The sequence below is a fragment of the Arvicanthis niloticus genome, chromosome 21, assembly GCF_011762505.2.
Source record: "Arvicanthis niloticus isolate mArvNil1 chromosome 21, mArvNil1.pat.X, whole genome shotgun sequence".
NCBI lineage: Eukaryota > Metazoa > Chordata > Mammalia > Rodentia > Muridae > Arvicanthis > Arvicanthis niloticus.
Genome location: NC_047678.1, coordinates 20,013,936 through 20,029,901, shown reverse-complemented (window position 1 = coordinate 20,029,901; position 15,966 = coordinate 20,013,936).

Here is a 15,966-nt window from a genome sequence, read left to right as displayed (position 1 = left end):
TTTGAATAATTGTCCCTTTTTCCCCCCTCTAAGCTTTGAGGTGTGGGTGTAAAAAGTTTCACTACTTTAAAGATGAATGCATCTTCCCAGAAGTGTTCCTGCATGCAGAATCTGTGTCTGCCAGAGCAGAAGCCTCCTGCCTAGAGGCTAGATAGATCTAGGCCCAGCCTAAAGCACTCAGAAGCCCTAATGAAGGGAAGTTCTCAGAACAAGCAGAGGTGAAGCCCAGGGGACTAAGATAGCTTAGCCTGTCTGACCTCGGATGCACCAGCCTAAAGTGTATATCATGGGCTTGTCCGTAGCCCTGGGAGACAAGAGAGCCTGACCTGGAGCTGGGATGAAAGCATGATGAGCTGGAGCCACTGGGTCTGCATCCAGTGATAGAAATGGAATGAGTTGCAAAGTCACGACAGCAGGCCTCCACCTCAGGTCCTGAATCTCCATTGCCTTATCTAAAATATGGGCACTGTAATAATGCTCACTCAGGGCCCACATAAAGGACAGGTGCACAACTTTCAGACAAACAGGTTATTAGTTTACATACCCAGGCTAGCTGAAGCCAAAGTTGGCTCAGGCATAGCTGAATCGAGGGACATGAGCAGAGTCTACCCTGCTCTGCCCCACACCTCAATTCTCTTTTCTTCTCTGTTGTTTTGTTTCCCTGAGAAGACGGTCTAATGATGTCAGGAGCACAAATCATATGGCAGGCAGAAAGCCCTTGCCGACAGAAGAAATCCTGACAAAATTTATTGGACTATCAGCCATTCCTCATCCCAAAACCACCTCCTTAGCTGGAACATTAGTGCTTAGTCGGGGATGCCCAGGCAAAAGGCCGACTTGTCATGTGCCACAAAGACAGAGTTCATAGGATGCTGTTTGCCTCGTTTCTCTAAATTTACTTGTATTGCATGCACATATGTAAAACATTCTGGTCACAGTCATCCTCCGACCTCCCTCTCTTACCCCCGCCCTCCCTCTCTTATTCTTCTCCCTCCTCCCTAACCCACCTCCCACCAATTCCCTCTCCCACAGTCACGTCTTTTATGTTCTTTTTGCTTTTTGACTCGCTAGTTTTTACCAGGGCCACCAGCCTGGGAGTGAATGCAGTTGCTTCGTTTCTTGCTCCTTAGGTTGGATGTGAATTGCAAGAAAAATTTCAGAGGTCAAGTGTCAGTCTCTCTAATTACCAAACAGTATATGGTACAGAAAAGAGGACCTAAGAGATTCTGTCCGTGCTCAAAAAAAAAAAAAACTGACAAAGATTAAAAAATAAAACAATTAAAAGTCTTTAAAGTTTACACTAAGTTTTAAGTATGTGAAATTACAAAAGTAGTTAAAGATGACCCTCAAGGCTAAGTAAGAGTGTAACGCACACGGCATGGAGAGCATACTGCGAATTCGTGAGGCCCTTGGTTCAGAGCCCAGCACCCAAAAAAAAGAAAAAAGAAAAAAGAAAAAAAACCACACACACACCAAAAAAAAAAAAAAAAAAAAAAAAAAAAAAAAAAAAAAAAAAAAAAAAAAAAAAACCAGAAAGGGGACAGGGGAGAGGTGCATTAAAGGAAGGAAGCAGGAGGAAAGGAACAGAAGGGAGAGGGAGACTTGGATATGTCATTTAGTGTTTTCAGGATCAATAATAAAGATTTATGTTTTTTTATTTCCTTACTTTATTGACTTCTTGGATAATCTCCAGGCTGTGGCCAGCCTGAGAGGCCCAAAGCCTCTAGACAGTCATCAGAAATCACCCACAGACGCTCACACACTCGGACATGGACACAGCAAGATTTCAGGGTCTTCCTCAACGATCATTATGTCTTTGATTTTTCTATCCTTAAGCATTTGCATGCATACGTGCCTCAGGAATGGTTTTGAACTAGTATATTCCTCCTAGCTTCAGTCAAGCTGATTTTCAACACCTCACAATCCACAGAGTCTAAAAAGAAACAGGGTGTTCTATTCATAATGTCCTAAGCAAACGCGAAATGAGTCAAGAATGGGATACAACACTTCAGCCAGGCGCGTGGTACATGCCTATAATCCTAACCCACAGGAGACAGAAATGGGAAAAAAGGTTGCGAGTTGGACACTAGCCTGGACATCATCAGAAGACAACAAGACCCAATTCAAAATAAAACAAAACAAAACAGAAATCGCCTAAGGGAAAAAACCCAGCGTGTGTGTGTGTGTGTGTGTGTGTGTGTGTGTGTGTGTGTGTGCCAACCTGTAATATCAATACCCACAAGACAAAGGTAGGTTATCTCCCAGACAAGCTGATCGATTACCTAGACAAGCTGGAACCAGTAAGCTCCAGGTTCTGCAAGAGACCCTGAGCCAATAAACTAATTGGAAGCAATCAGAGAAGACATCTAAAATCAGTTTTCAGCCTCCTCTCAGGAGTGCTCGTGTGCACGCATGCGCACACACACACACATGAGCACACATACATGCACACACATGAACACACATATATTCATACACACACATATACTCTCTCTCTCTCTCTCTCTCTCTCTCTCTCTCTCTCTCACACACACACACACACACACACACACATGAACATATGCACACATGCACCTGACCACATGTACCCACACATAGGCAAACACACATACATATACACACACATGCCACACATACAAACAAAAAAATATTTTTAAATATATTTTTAAATTTTCCTAATATAAATTGTTAAGCAATGCATTGAAACTGAAAATATATTCCAAAATATTAATTGGTTGCTTCTAGTTAGAGGTACAATTTTCCTCTTTATTTAGTAAGAATAAAGTTTCTAACCAGGTGTGGTGGTGAATGCCTTCAATCCCAACCCTCTGAAGGCAGAGGCAGGCACATCTCTGTGAGTTGGAGACCAGTCTGCTATACTTAGTTCTAGGACTTAGTTCTAGGTAGGACTACATAGTAAGAGCCTGTCTCAAAACAAATGATTTTTAAAATATATCTAGACTGTATATGTAGGGAAGGATGGCCTTGTTGGGCATAGGTGGGATAGGAGATCCTTGATCCTATGAAGGCTGGACGCTGAGTGTGGGGGAATTCGAGGGTGGGGAGGTGGGAGTGGGGGGGTTAATGGGGGTACATCCTCATAGAAGCAGGAGGGGGGATGGGATGGGGGTTCCTGGGTGGGAGGGAATGGGATAAGGGGATAAAATCTGAAATGTAAATGAAATATCCTATAAAAAAATTTTAAGAGAAAGAAAGAAAGGAAAGAGAGAGAGAGAGAGAGAGAGAGAGAGAGAGAGAGAGAGAGAGAGAAAACAGACTCCAACACAGTAGACAGGCAGGAAATTTAAAAGTATAAATGATAGCAAAATGTCACTTTGAACTTTCAAAACTGTAGAAAAAGAGTCAATATTAATATTGTGGTCACTAACATCTATTGAGAATCTATCATTCCCCCCAAAATAGTTTTGAGCATTTTCAAATAGTAACTGAAAACCAACTGCAAACCTATAGCTAAACCTAGCTCTAACCCTAAACCTAACCCTAACAATAAGTAAGCCTTAATCCTACCCCTACTCCTAACAGACTTTAACCTTAACCCTAATTCTACACTAGACCTAAGCCTGACCGTAGCCTAGCCCTAACCTTAACCCTTGGCCCTAATGCTAACACTAGTCCTAACCTTAGCCCTAAGTCTAGGACTAATCCAGGCCCTAGCCCTAACCCCAACTGTCATAATATCCCTAACTCTAACCCTAACCCTTACCTTACCCTATGAGGTGTTGTCATCTTTGTTTCACAGTTAAAGAAACCAGAGTTTTAAAAGGTCAATTATCTTGACTGAGTAACTGTCCCATCATGCCCAGGGCTGTGCTGGGCTTAGCACCGAAGTTCTGTGTTCTGGAAAATGTCTCAGCAATGAGAAAACTAGACAGCAATGCCAAGACTGCCCAGCCAATAAATAGGAAAGCTTGTGTTCTGCCACACTGCACTCTCTCCCCAACTACACAAGAGAGATCCATGGAATGGGAAAAATACACGTGGGCACATAAAAGCAACGGAAGGGAGCAAAGAAGGGAGAGGGAAATAAACAAGGGAGGGAGGGAGGATATGAAGCCAAGAAATGCAATACTTAAATCAACTTGCTACAATTTTTTTTTTAATTTTAATTCTCTGATTTCAAAAACCATTAAGAAAGGGCAAATGTATCATAAAGGCACACCGTTGCCCAATGCAGTGAAGGGCATGTGGCCAGCTTGTCCCTCCAGAGTCAGCACACTCAGCCTCTGAAAAGTTCTTAGCACGCTCTGTGGTGTGTGTGAACACCTAAGGGCTGCTGGTCTAAAGACAACTATGGTTTGATGCTGCCCATGAAGGCAGGGAAAGCCCCCAGGACTACCCCACATCCCAAAAATGCCCTGTGTGTGAAAGAAACACCTGTGTCCTCCAGGGGAGGCAGCTGAAAGCTCAGACATCCCAAGGCTGGCTTTGGAATGGACCCACCTCATCCCTGCAAGCCCCTTGACTTTGAAGTTCCTCTAATCGTATGGGGAGGGGGGGGTGTTCTGAGTCAGTGTCCCTTTTGCCTGAGTGCTTGCCCATTCCTTTCCTGTCTCAAGTGCAACTAGAAGTGACTGGCTCACCCTGGTTTCAAGTTTTTGACCAGTCCTGGCCTTGCCTGTTATCAAAGCTGCCGCCTTAAGCCCTTGTTGACGACAAAATCTTATTTATTTTGGTCATCGGGCCAATGTGAACTTTCCCTAAAGAATATCTTGAAAGTAAAATATCAAACATATTAAGCATGTAGGACTTGCCACCCATATTTACTGCCAAAGAAGGGAGGTTGCCATGGCAATGCCCCTGTGAAGAGCATAGAGCTTGGCTGAAGGGTAATTAAAATACCATAATGGAGCACAGGCTGCTGAACCAGCCTGAAAAATCTCCGTGATACTAGGAATGTTTGCTCAAGTCTTAGGAGCCAAGGTATCATTAACAGAGAATAGGAAAAGAAGCAAAAACTGTCTGACTGTAAGCAAACATGTCAAAAGACAGGGCTGTGTCAGAATGAGTGGAGGCACTCGGTGAGTACTTGAGACCTTGTATTTTATGAGGACTGTAGGAACACCCATCCTTCCCCACCGCCAGTCCACACCAGTTCAGACCCACCAACCCCATTCATTTATCCACAGAAAGGCATAGCCAATAGTGGAAAGAACCCCACAACGAGTTACCTAGAGTTCACTGACAATAAATGACTCCAACAGCCTCCCTGGTCCCACACAGCAACATGCACCTGCTCCTTCTCTTTGACCCCATGCCCTTGAGGATTTTGTAGGAATCTGTGCAAAGGAAATTGCCCTCATTCCACAAAGGACTATGGCAGTGAACTTCAATGCAGGGTTGATTTTCATTGTGTAAAACAAGTGGGGAGAGGGGCAGAGGAGAGAGAGAGGGAGAGAGAGAGAGAGAGAGAGAGAGAGAGAGAGAGAGAGAGAGAGAGTTAGTTCCAGCTGCAGAGAAGGGATTAAACTGTGGTATGGTAAAATGCACAGACATTAGCTAGGTGTGGTGGCACTCACCATTAACCATAGCACTCTCCCCAAGGAAGCAGGTGAATATGTGAATTTGGGGCTAGCCTGGTCTAGACAGAGAAATCCTGTCTCAAAAGCAAAAACAAGCAAACAGATCAAAACAAAAACTGCATACATATTTAAAAGTAGAAGGAAGAGGAGAATGAGGAAACCTTTAAAAAAAAATTGTATGAAGAACACATACTGCTGTTATGGAGGACTGAGTTCAGGATGTGAGCCCAGCACTCGTGCCTGTATCTCCAAAAGATCTGAGGCCTCTGGTCTCCCTGGGCATCTGCACTCACATGCATGTAGTCACACACAAACACATGCAAATAAACACGTTTTAAAAAAAAAATCCAAGAAAAAACCCTCGGAGTAATAACACCATTGCATGGTGCGGGCAATAGAAAGCCTTGCCCACTTGTTGGTGGGACTATAAACCATGCAGCCAATCTGGAACTCGATAGTAAACCTGGGCTGGAATTGCTTAGCTCCTAGTACAGCTTACAAAGTTCTGAGAAGACTCCGACTCCTGCACCTGTGAAACATAAACTCTGCACATGCTCCTAGGACAACTATCCAAACATTTCTTCGTGGGCAGTAAGTACATATGCAATTTTTTTCTTGAAATTTTTGATAAGCAGACTTGGAGCCCATGAACACAGAGAACCAGCTGTGTGCATTTGTGCATACGGGGCAGTCTGAGAACACCGAACCTCTCAGAACTGCCATGAGCATCAAGGGCAACGATTGGGCCTTGGGGCGGGAACACATCTAAAAGGGACAGGATATCATATCAAGACAACATGATTGAGGCCTTCAAGTAAAAGAGAAGTTTCCCTTTAAAGCCCAGGGAGGACCTTAGAGTGAAGGAGAGAAAGATATCATGGACAGGATGATGGGGGCGGGGGGGATGGCAGAGGAGAGGCTTCAGAGAAATGCCCTGGACAAAGTGTGTGTGTGTGTGTGTGTGTGTGTGTGTGTGTGTGTGTGTGTATCACCTTTCAGGACCTGGCAGGAAATTCCACACCACATAGTTCAGTCTGTGTGGAAGAGCCGGATATGATCATAAATTCAAGGTTTTGAAGTCACAGGCTGTATGGCTTCTCAAGACTCTTGTCCCTGAGGAAAAAAAAAAAACTGTAAAGGGGCATAGCTTGATAGTTTTTGTTCAGGCTATGGAATCTGATTACCTTTAGGTGACCATCATCTTAGAGGGGCAGGCCCATAATGCAATGAGTGGATTTGGTAGCCTCTAGAGCATAAGGAATGAGTATCTTAGAAAGCCTCATCTCAGAGAAGAAAAATGACCAAAAGGAAGAAGAAGAGGAAGAGGAAGAAGGAGGAAAAGGAGAAGGAGAAGAAGAGGGGGAGGAGGAGGAAGAGGAGGAGGAGGAGGAAGAGGAAGTTGTTTGCATCAAGGATGAGGAGGGCCCAGTCTAGATGTGATGGAATGGTTGCCATTATAATTATCCTCTGTGGTGCACAGACAGATGTCTGCGTTCTAGGACAGGTGAATTGAGGAAAGAACTAAAAATATCAATGGTTGCTTCACTAAAATTCTCATGGTATCTCAAAGTGCTCAGGGTTAAGCCCCAGCCTTGCTGGAAACCCAGCTGAAGCTTTGTGGGGAAGCAAAAAGACTGAAATGCTGGGCATTAAACAGGCACGAATAGCCTTCGTTTTGGAGCCAGGGACAACAAGTAGTTGGACCAGATAGTCTTCAAGTGATGATGCATGAAAAATTGTCCTGACCAGTTATCGGTGTCTGTCAGGGGCATGGCTGGGGACCAAAAACACACAAACTCACTCCCAAATCTATCTGCAGCTGGACCTCCACCACCACCCCTCCATTGCAACGAGGATGCTCTCCCCCTACCACCCAGTGCACATTGAAGACTCGTTTCTTTTTTTCTCTCTTCTCAAGCAAGGCTACACTTACAAAAGTGCACCCTCTCTGCTCTAACCAGTGCGGTCATTGTCAAACAATCTACCAAGCCCAGGAGCACACACATTATTGTCCCTGTGCTTCAGGATCCTTGATAGGCCTCAAGGGCTGCCGCTTCTCAGAGAACAACGCTCTGCCTAGTAGATCTGACTTCAGGATTTTAGTGCTGTTGTTATTTTTAGCATTCTTCTTGTCTCCGCCTCATCCTAAAGATTGTAACCTCGAGAAGCTTTGATGTGCTTCGAGGCTCTTTTGTTCTCCCCGGGAACTTCTGGAGAGCGTCCAACCTCGCGCCGTCCTTATGGAACAAGGCCACAGAGAATCGTTTGAATGTTCCCACAAATACTTCTTGAGTATCTCCTTCATGACAGGTGCTACAGCAGGTACAAAAATGAATATGGAAGAAAGGGGGAAGTATCGTTTATTGAAATTCTGGTGTGCTACACAATGTACCTGTGCCGTGCTGGAACTTGGAAGTGTTCAGCCCATTCCACTCCCACAATAGACTCTCAAAGCATCATTATCACAATTACAGCAGAGAAAACCGAGGCGCAGGAGCTGGCTCACCTGGTTTCTCCTCTACTGATTAACGGAAGTATGATTTGAATCGTGTCTAATTCAAGGTCCGTGGTTTTCCATTCACTGTGACGTTAATTCAGCATGTCGTTGATTCACAAGAAGGGGCGGGGAAGGGAGCTTGGAAACTGAGGGCCAGAGGCTTCCTAGAAAGCTGTAAGAATGTGATCCAGTTACTCACCTCTGAGCCCGACGAACCCAGGTACCAGAGGCTACTAACAACCCCCTAAGATTGTGGCAGTCTTGTAACCCTCCTCCCGTGTGGTCCTTGGTTTTGCAGAATGGCAACCGTTATTCAGAGCAATACAAACAATCATTTCTCAAAGAAATAGACACCATTCCCTTACACATGGAATTCTTGGAACTTGTCATGAATGTGGGTTAGAAGATCTAGAATCTAAACCAACAAGATTTTTGCCACACGGCTTTGAGAAGCTTGTCCTCAAGTTCTTGGGAGAGTCTTCCTTCCTTCCTTCCTTTCTTTCTTTCTTTTAAGATTTGTTTTATTTATATGAGTACACTGTAGCTGTCTTCAGACACACCAGAAGAGGGCAGCAGATCCCATTACAGATGGAGTGAGCCTCCATGTGGTTGCTGGGACTTGAACTCAGGACCTCTGGAAGAGCAGCCAGTGCTTTTAACTGCTAAGCCATCTCTCCAGCCCCCCCTCCCTGCCCCCCAAAGAGTCTTTAATAAAAGAAAATCTCACAGTAGACGCAAGTTCAAAGGCTTGCTTTCCTCCTTCGAGATCTTCATTTTGCAGTGCTGCTGACCAGGAATGAAGAGAGGACTCCCCGTTGTTCAAGCCTGCTTGTGAATTTGTATGAAGAGCAAGAAAGAGCATAGGTTGGATATGGCCCTGGACTGGCCCTGGTAGCCACGCTAGGTGAAAGGCTGTGCTGTCTAGAATCCCACGGCAGATCCCAACAGAAAGACACAAGCTCACATTGGATCCAGCTTTTGCTGGTCTCTGGGGGAATGCTGACTTTATTCGTTACAGCCACAATAAATGTGTACCTGAACGAAGGAACTGACAGGGCACATGCCTCCACACAGAGACCTGATTAAAACTAAAGCCAGCCCCCTTCTACTCTCAGTTTCTAAGCTGTGTAGTCCTTAGTGGTTCTGAGGTTTCTACGGCTGAATGGCTCTATCCTTGCTTCTTCTAGTAATAATCCACACAGCATAATGAAGTTTCAAATTCTCAAGAGCACCTTCCAAAGTGTGGGGTGGGGGATGACTAAGGAACAGGATTTGATGGGCACTGAAGACACAGAGCCCCATGTCATGGCTACTATCATTCAGAGCTACGTGAGGGGCCCTTTAAATAAAAGTTTAACCTGCCTCCTTCATAGTTGGTAAATCTTGCTCCGGGGCATCATGGCAGAGCCAGGCAGCACTTACTGGATTTTTTAATTTTAAAAAACAAAAAACCTTTAAATAGGAGAGTAGTAAAAAAGAAAAAAATAATATAACATTGTGCAGATAACTGAATTCTACCCTTTAAAGTGATGAGATTATGTTGTAGGAATTATAGCTTCACGACAATAATAGCAAACATGTTTTAAATCACAGGGAACGTCAGCTGTGTCATCTGGAGACCTTGCAGGCCCAGACTGAGTGAACAGCCCTAAGTATGAATGCCTGCAGGTTGCATTCGACCCTGTAAACGTATCTTAAATGGGACTTTTTTTTTAAGATTACAGGCACTTGTAAATTAGAATGTTTACATTGTATCCAGATAATCAAAATTGATACCCCAGGTTAGGTAGTGAAAGTTGGTGAAGACTGTGAAGATGGAGCTCCTTTTTCTGATGAACAGGAAAAGCCCAGATGGCATCATAGCCCCACCCCCAGCCCACCCCTACCCCACTTCTCGATAGGCTTAAGGAACATAAAGGGGCAGATTTACCAGACTGAGAGCACAGGATGTGGACACCTAAAACGCTACAAGATGCCCATTTGCTGTAAGTGACTCACTCTGCTTTTTTACATAGTAAAGTCAGGGATCTGCCCACCGTCACGTGGGAGCCCAAGCATCCATCCCATGCACTGTTCACAGAATTCACCAGTTCTGCAACATCCAATGGAAGAGGGCACTGTTCACTCTGGGCATCCTAGAACAGACTCCCAATCCCTCACAGGCTTCATGAATGTATTCTTCAGCCTTCTGACTGTGGTCTCACCTCTACTTTCTCTGAAAGCCTTTGAGACTCAGTGAAGGATGCAAAGTGATACTTCACAACTAATGCCATCTCTTTCCTCCAGAGATGGTGATGCTGCACCCTTGCAATTGTTGCAAGACCTGGTGGAGAGTGTCAGGACAGTCTCTGATCAATGGGCACAGGTGGCACTTCTCATTTCAACATTGTGCACGAGGTTGTGTGAGGAAGGCAAGGGTGTCTCAACATCGGAAGAGGTCAGTTTGGGGAACGCAACAGTCACAGCACAAAAGGCTCAGACAGTCAGTAGATGATGCAGTCTACATTTGTATTCCTTAGTTATAAGGTATAAATGTAGTGTCGACATAAAAACCACAGCTCTCATCATATAGGGAATAAGAGATAGTTTATTCTAGAGCCATTTGAGTGACCATGGCCCAGGAACACAGATTTAGGTTACCCAAACTGCATGTCCCAATGTGGAAGCAGTTTCACAAGGTTTTTGTAGTTTTACAGAAAGTACTGGCTAGCTTTGTGTATCCACTTGACCCAAGCTGGAGTTATCACAGAGAAAGGAGCCTCCCTTGAGGATATGCCTCCATGAGATCCAGCTGTAAGGCATTTTCTTAATTAGTGATCAAGGGGAGAGGGCCCATTGTGGGTGGTGCCATCCCTGGGCTGGTAGTCCTGGGTTTTATAAGAAAGCAAGCTGAGTAAGTAGTCAAGAGAAGCAAGCCGGTAAGCAGCACCCCTCCATGGCCTCTGCATCAGCTCCTGCCTCCAAGTTCCTGCCCTGTGTGAGTTTCTGTCCTGACTTCCTTTGGTGATGGACAGCAACGTGGAAGTGTAAACTGAATAAATCCTCCGCCCCCAACTTGCTTCTTGGTCATGATTTGTGCAGGAATAGAAACCCTGGCTAAGACACAGAACAAAGAAAGTCATAACTCAAGGCAAGTTTAAAATACATTGGTGGCTACACCAGAGAGGCAGGTACAACAAGTTGGGGGGGCGTATTCTGTAGGCCTGAGACACTATCTGATGACATTATTAACTCTTAGACTAGCAGAAGCTAGTGTTCTGCTAAGTTAAGAGGTTTTTATTTATTATTAAGAGATGTTAGCTGCGATACAGAGTAGAGCAAGCAATGGCTGTTCCAAAAGGCGAGAACAAGCCCACGATAAAGTAATTAGCCTCTGAACCTACACAATTCCTACCTCTCCGCAGTACTGAAGTTCAGACTCTGCAGACACACATTCCTTCCAAGGGGTTTTTGATTCACAGCCATACACAGCTTTTTTTTTTTTTTTTCAGGAACATTCATTCACAAGACCTGAAGATTGCCCTTCACATTTTCCTGCACACGCTGGATAAAATTAGTATTTGTGCCCATCCATAGTTTTAAGTAATTGGAAGCCAGTATTCCCGGAGTTGGGGGAGCAAGACAAAGGATTCAATCCCCTAAGGATGTAACCAACAGGACCTGTGAGAACCACACTAACCCAGATCCACCCAATTGGTCCTAAATGATAAGGTCCATTGCCTGTCTATGACCCTGTGCTATATGCTTGCCGCCCACATTGGCATTCCTGAACACATCTAAACTATCTCCTTTGGAGTTCTGACTGCCATTTTCTGGCTTCTTCCTTGGAATCATTAAACCAACAACTAGACTGAAGCCAATCTGCAATACATCTTTATCCTTGGTTCCTCTTCTCTGACTCCTCAGGACGGGGCTGCTGGGGACAGGGCTGCCTTCCCCTTCTGAGACCCAGTTCTGTTCAAGAGCCATAATGACCCTAATCCCATAATTCCCGAAGGACTGTTTTCAAAAAATAATTTTGTTTCTGCTGTATGCCGTTAACCACTGGAGAGCTAATTCTAAGAAAAAAGAAAGAAAGAAAGAAAGAAAGAAAGAAAGAAAGAAAGAAAATTGTGAAAAATGGCTCAGACCCATGAAATAAATGCTGATTATAAATATAGGCTTTAGGCTTCATGAACTGATGCGGCGCTAATTTTTCAAAGAACAAGGAAAAAGGAAGAGAATTGTTTAATATCAAAAGGACTTTCAGGTTACAATTAGTAAATTGACTGACTTTTATAAAGGCAAGGAAAAAAGAGAGAGAGAGCTTATGAAGCCAGAGGCTTTCCTGGAATGGTGGGGGGCTGTCAGCCTAGGGAACAGCAGCCTCTTCACCTCAGAGACATGCCAAACAAAAGCTGCAGAATTTCCCAAAGGTCATAAGTTTGAGGCCTGTCAGGATTCCAGTCTGAACCAATCTCCCATCCTAGGGTCCTTTACACTCATTTTACAGTGGGAGTTGATTTCATGAGTGGACAGCGGTCTCCAGAGACCTTGGGTTATGATGCAGCAGTGTGGTTTATGGAGGTGATGTTGATGGTGATTTTATTATTTGAAGTTGTTCCTTCACTCCCAAAGGTCCATGTGTTAGACGCTTGGTCCTCAGTGTGGTAATGTTGAGGTGGAGGACCCTTAAGAGGTGGGTTCTAGTCAGAGACCCTTAGGTCCATTGGTGACCTGTTCTCAAGGTAGCAATAAGAATTAGCATTTCCAACGTTACAAACATTTATCACTTCTTTGTGTTACCTCACCAATGAATGAATGGAGCGCAGCATGTGCACAACACGGAATCTTTAATCTTTTTGATTTTATGTGTATTAGTGTTTTGCCTACATGTATGTTTGTATGCCACTTGCATGCTATTTGTATGACTGGTACCTGAGGAGGCCAGAAGGGAGTGTGTCAGATCCCCTGAGAATTAAACTGGGATTCTCTGGAAGTGCTCTTACCTGCTGAGCCATCTCTCAAGCACCCATAAAATAGAGTATTATTTAGCCTACAAAGGGGGACATTCTTTTATGGGCCCCAATGTGGACAGACATTGAAGACACTATGCTAAGTGGAAAATGCTAGGTCCAAAGGCCAAATACCCTAGAGAAATCAAATCCATGGAGACAGAAACTAAGTGGCTGCCAAGGGTTGAAGACAGTAGGGAATGGGGTGGTGTTTTTACCACTCATGAGCACACACTTTCCGTTTAGGATAATGACAGCCTTCTTTGGTGTGAATGGTGTGGTGGTGGTGGTGGTGGTGGCGGCAGCGGTGGTGGTGGTGAGAGCTGCAGAACAGTCTGAATGTATTTAGTGTCCGAGAACCATTCCTATCTCTTCAATCTGTGATGTCCCCCACTGCTCATATTCTAAGTCCTTGATCCCCAGTTTTGATGGCCTTTAGGAGGTGTGGCCTGGCTGACAGAAGTAGGTCACTAAGGGTCAGCTTTCCAAGGTTTTACCTATCCCTGCTTCCAGCCTGAGCTCTGTTTCTTGTTCAGAATCTCTACTACACATTCCAGCCTCAGACTCAACCACTCCACCACACCTTCCCATGTGGTGAACTGCAATGCCCCTGAAACTGGGAGCCAAGAGTCTTTCCTCTTAAAAATGGTTTCTGTCAGGTATTTCGGTCACCTCGGTACTGAAAAAATAATGGATACAACTGGACATTTAAAAAATTGTTAAAGTTATAATTTTTATGTCACACTGTATGTTTTTGTGACAATAAAAATTAGATGGGGGGTGGGGGGAACTTGTGTCATGCTAGTCCCAAGAAAGAGAAATAAAAAAGACATCTGTAGATTAAGACTTGCATTTTTGAAAGAAAGAGAAATTGGGGATATTAAATGTTCTACAGTATTTAGGAAATCTTACCAATTTTTGCTGGGTTGTGGTGCTGGTAGATTGGTTTTTGGGGAAAGGTGGTGACTTTCAGAATGAGAAATATTTGTAGATATGCTGGCTGGATTACTTGGAAGGGCGGTGAGAGGTACAGTAGGCAAGTGTCTTCCTTCATGTGCTGATAACTGTTAACGCTGAGTAATGGGGGCATCAAGTTCATTATCCCGTCTGCTCTATTATTCTTGTAAATGCTTGACGTTTTTTCATAATAAAGAGGAAAGCAGGAACAAGAAGTTAACTACACTAGCTTTTGTCAAGAGGCTTCCGAATATCATTAGGCAGTGGATGAAAATTTACAACCCGCTTTCATTCTTTCAAAATAAAAAAAAAAAAAAGAGAATCTAACCTTAGGAAAAAACCTGCAGTTTCCATGAATCACAACACTAAAGCCCTGTGTGATAAATGCCGGCCATGGGAGCAAGAGGAAGCATAGAGAATGCTCTTGAGCACTGAACCTCTAAATCACCTCAAGTTTCTAGAGAACATTTGGCCCTCTATAAGAAAAAGATGGGGAGTGGGAAGACTTGCAGGACAAGGCTGCCCAGGTCAGAGTCCAGTTGCACCACCTACTGGTGGCAAAACTCATGTTTTTGCAAGCCTTGCACATGTGCCGGAGAGGCTTGCAATAGAACGTGCTGCTCGGAGTTCTGTGATGGTGGAGAGACAGAGATGATATATCAGAAGCACCATTTTTCTCAAGCTGAGTAAAGGCCGGCAGAATCTAAGGGAGCTTCCACCACTCCACACACCCTGATCTTCCTTCCTCATCACACAGCTACTGGGATAGCCGTCAGACGTGTCAACTCTTAACGGTAAGAGATAGTCAAGGGGAATTACCTGTAGGAGGCTCTGGCTTAAAGGAAACATTGAAGGAACCAGGCTTGTCAAAGGAAGAAAATGAATGATGCCTGGTCACCTGGAATGCTGGAGCAGACGTAGTCAAACACTACATAGGCAAGCGCCAGTGATTGCTATCCTATTAGGAGCCAGCAGCCTCCACCTGAATTTCCCCCAAATCCTGAGAATTGCCTGAGCTTTGTCTCTCAGTGGCTAGAACTCATCCTTATGAAAGAGGAACCATGTTCTTTGCAATCCTCCATCAATAAAACCCAACCTTGTGCTTATTGCAAAACCTTCCTCTCTAGGCCTTTAGCCCTGAGCTCTGCTTATCAACCAATAGAACCCATCCTTGCTGTAAAGGCCTCAGGTCCCTTGCTACTTTGCCAGGGAGTTCCTATGTAGCTATGCCTGAAGCTTTGTTGTGATAACTGTCACGTGAAAACCTTTTCCCAAAGTTTTACTGCGCTTAAATGTGTAAGAATGAACCATGAGGTCAGACTCTAGACGTTTTGAAAACTCGGTGCCGAGTTTCCTTCTTTACCTCCTGTGAATTGTTCCCCTGGAGGCCTTGGAGCCTGTGGGGTCCCTGACAATTACCCCTCAACCCTGTCCGGTGTCTGTGAAGAGTCCCCTGCTCTCACCAAACTGTTTCCTTGACATCAATATGGCCCGAGCCCTCCCCCGGCCCAGCCACCACATCCCTTCGCTCTCTACGGTGCAGTGCGCGTCTTCCATCATTCCTTCCGTGCACCTCGTATAAGAACAGCAGCACCTAGCCCAAGTTTCAGGACCACTGAGAGGTCAGGAGAAGCCTGAATGGAGTGATGGCTGGCAATAGGTGAAGCAATGCTGGCGACTGAGTTGCTAACAGAGCCCAGCGATGAGGACATGGACCCATCGTATGGTTCCCTTCCCTTGTATGTGTCTGAAATTTTCCATAGGATTTAGAAATAATATCTTCTTGTGACAAACACGTGTTTAGGATGACTGTTTTTCTCGTAGGATATTAAAATTGCTACTCAAATGCAAGGAATGTAATTGGCTGGCAGAGTTCAACCACACTTAGCTGAGGCCTCATGTGACCCCAGGACCCCCTCCAGCCAATGACAAAGCACAGTGCAGCTACAAAGGTTTGGCAAGCTCAGCCACATGATGA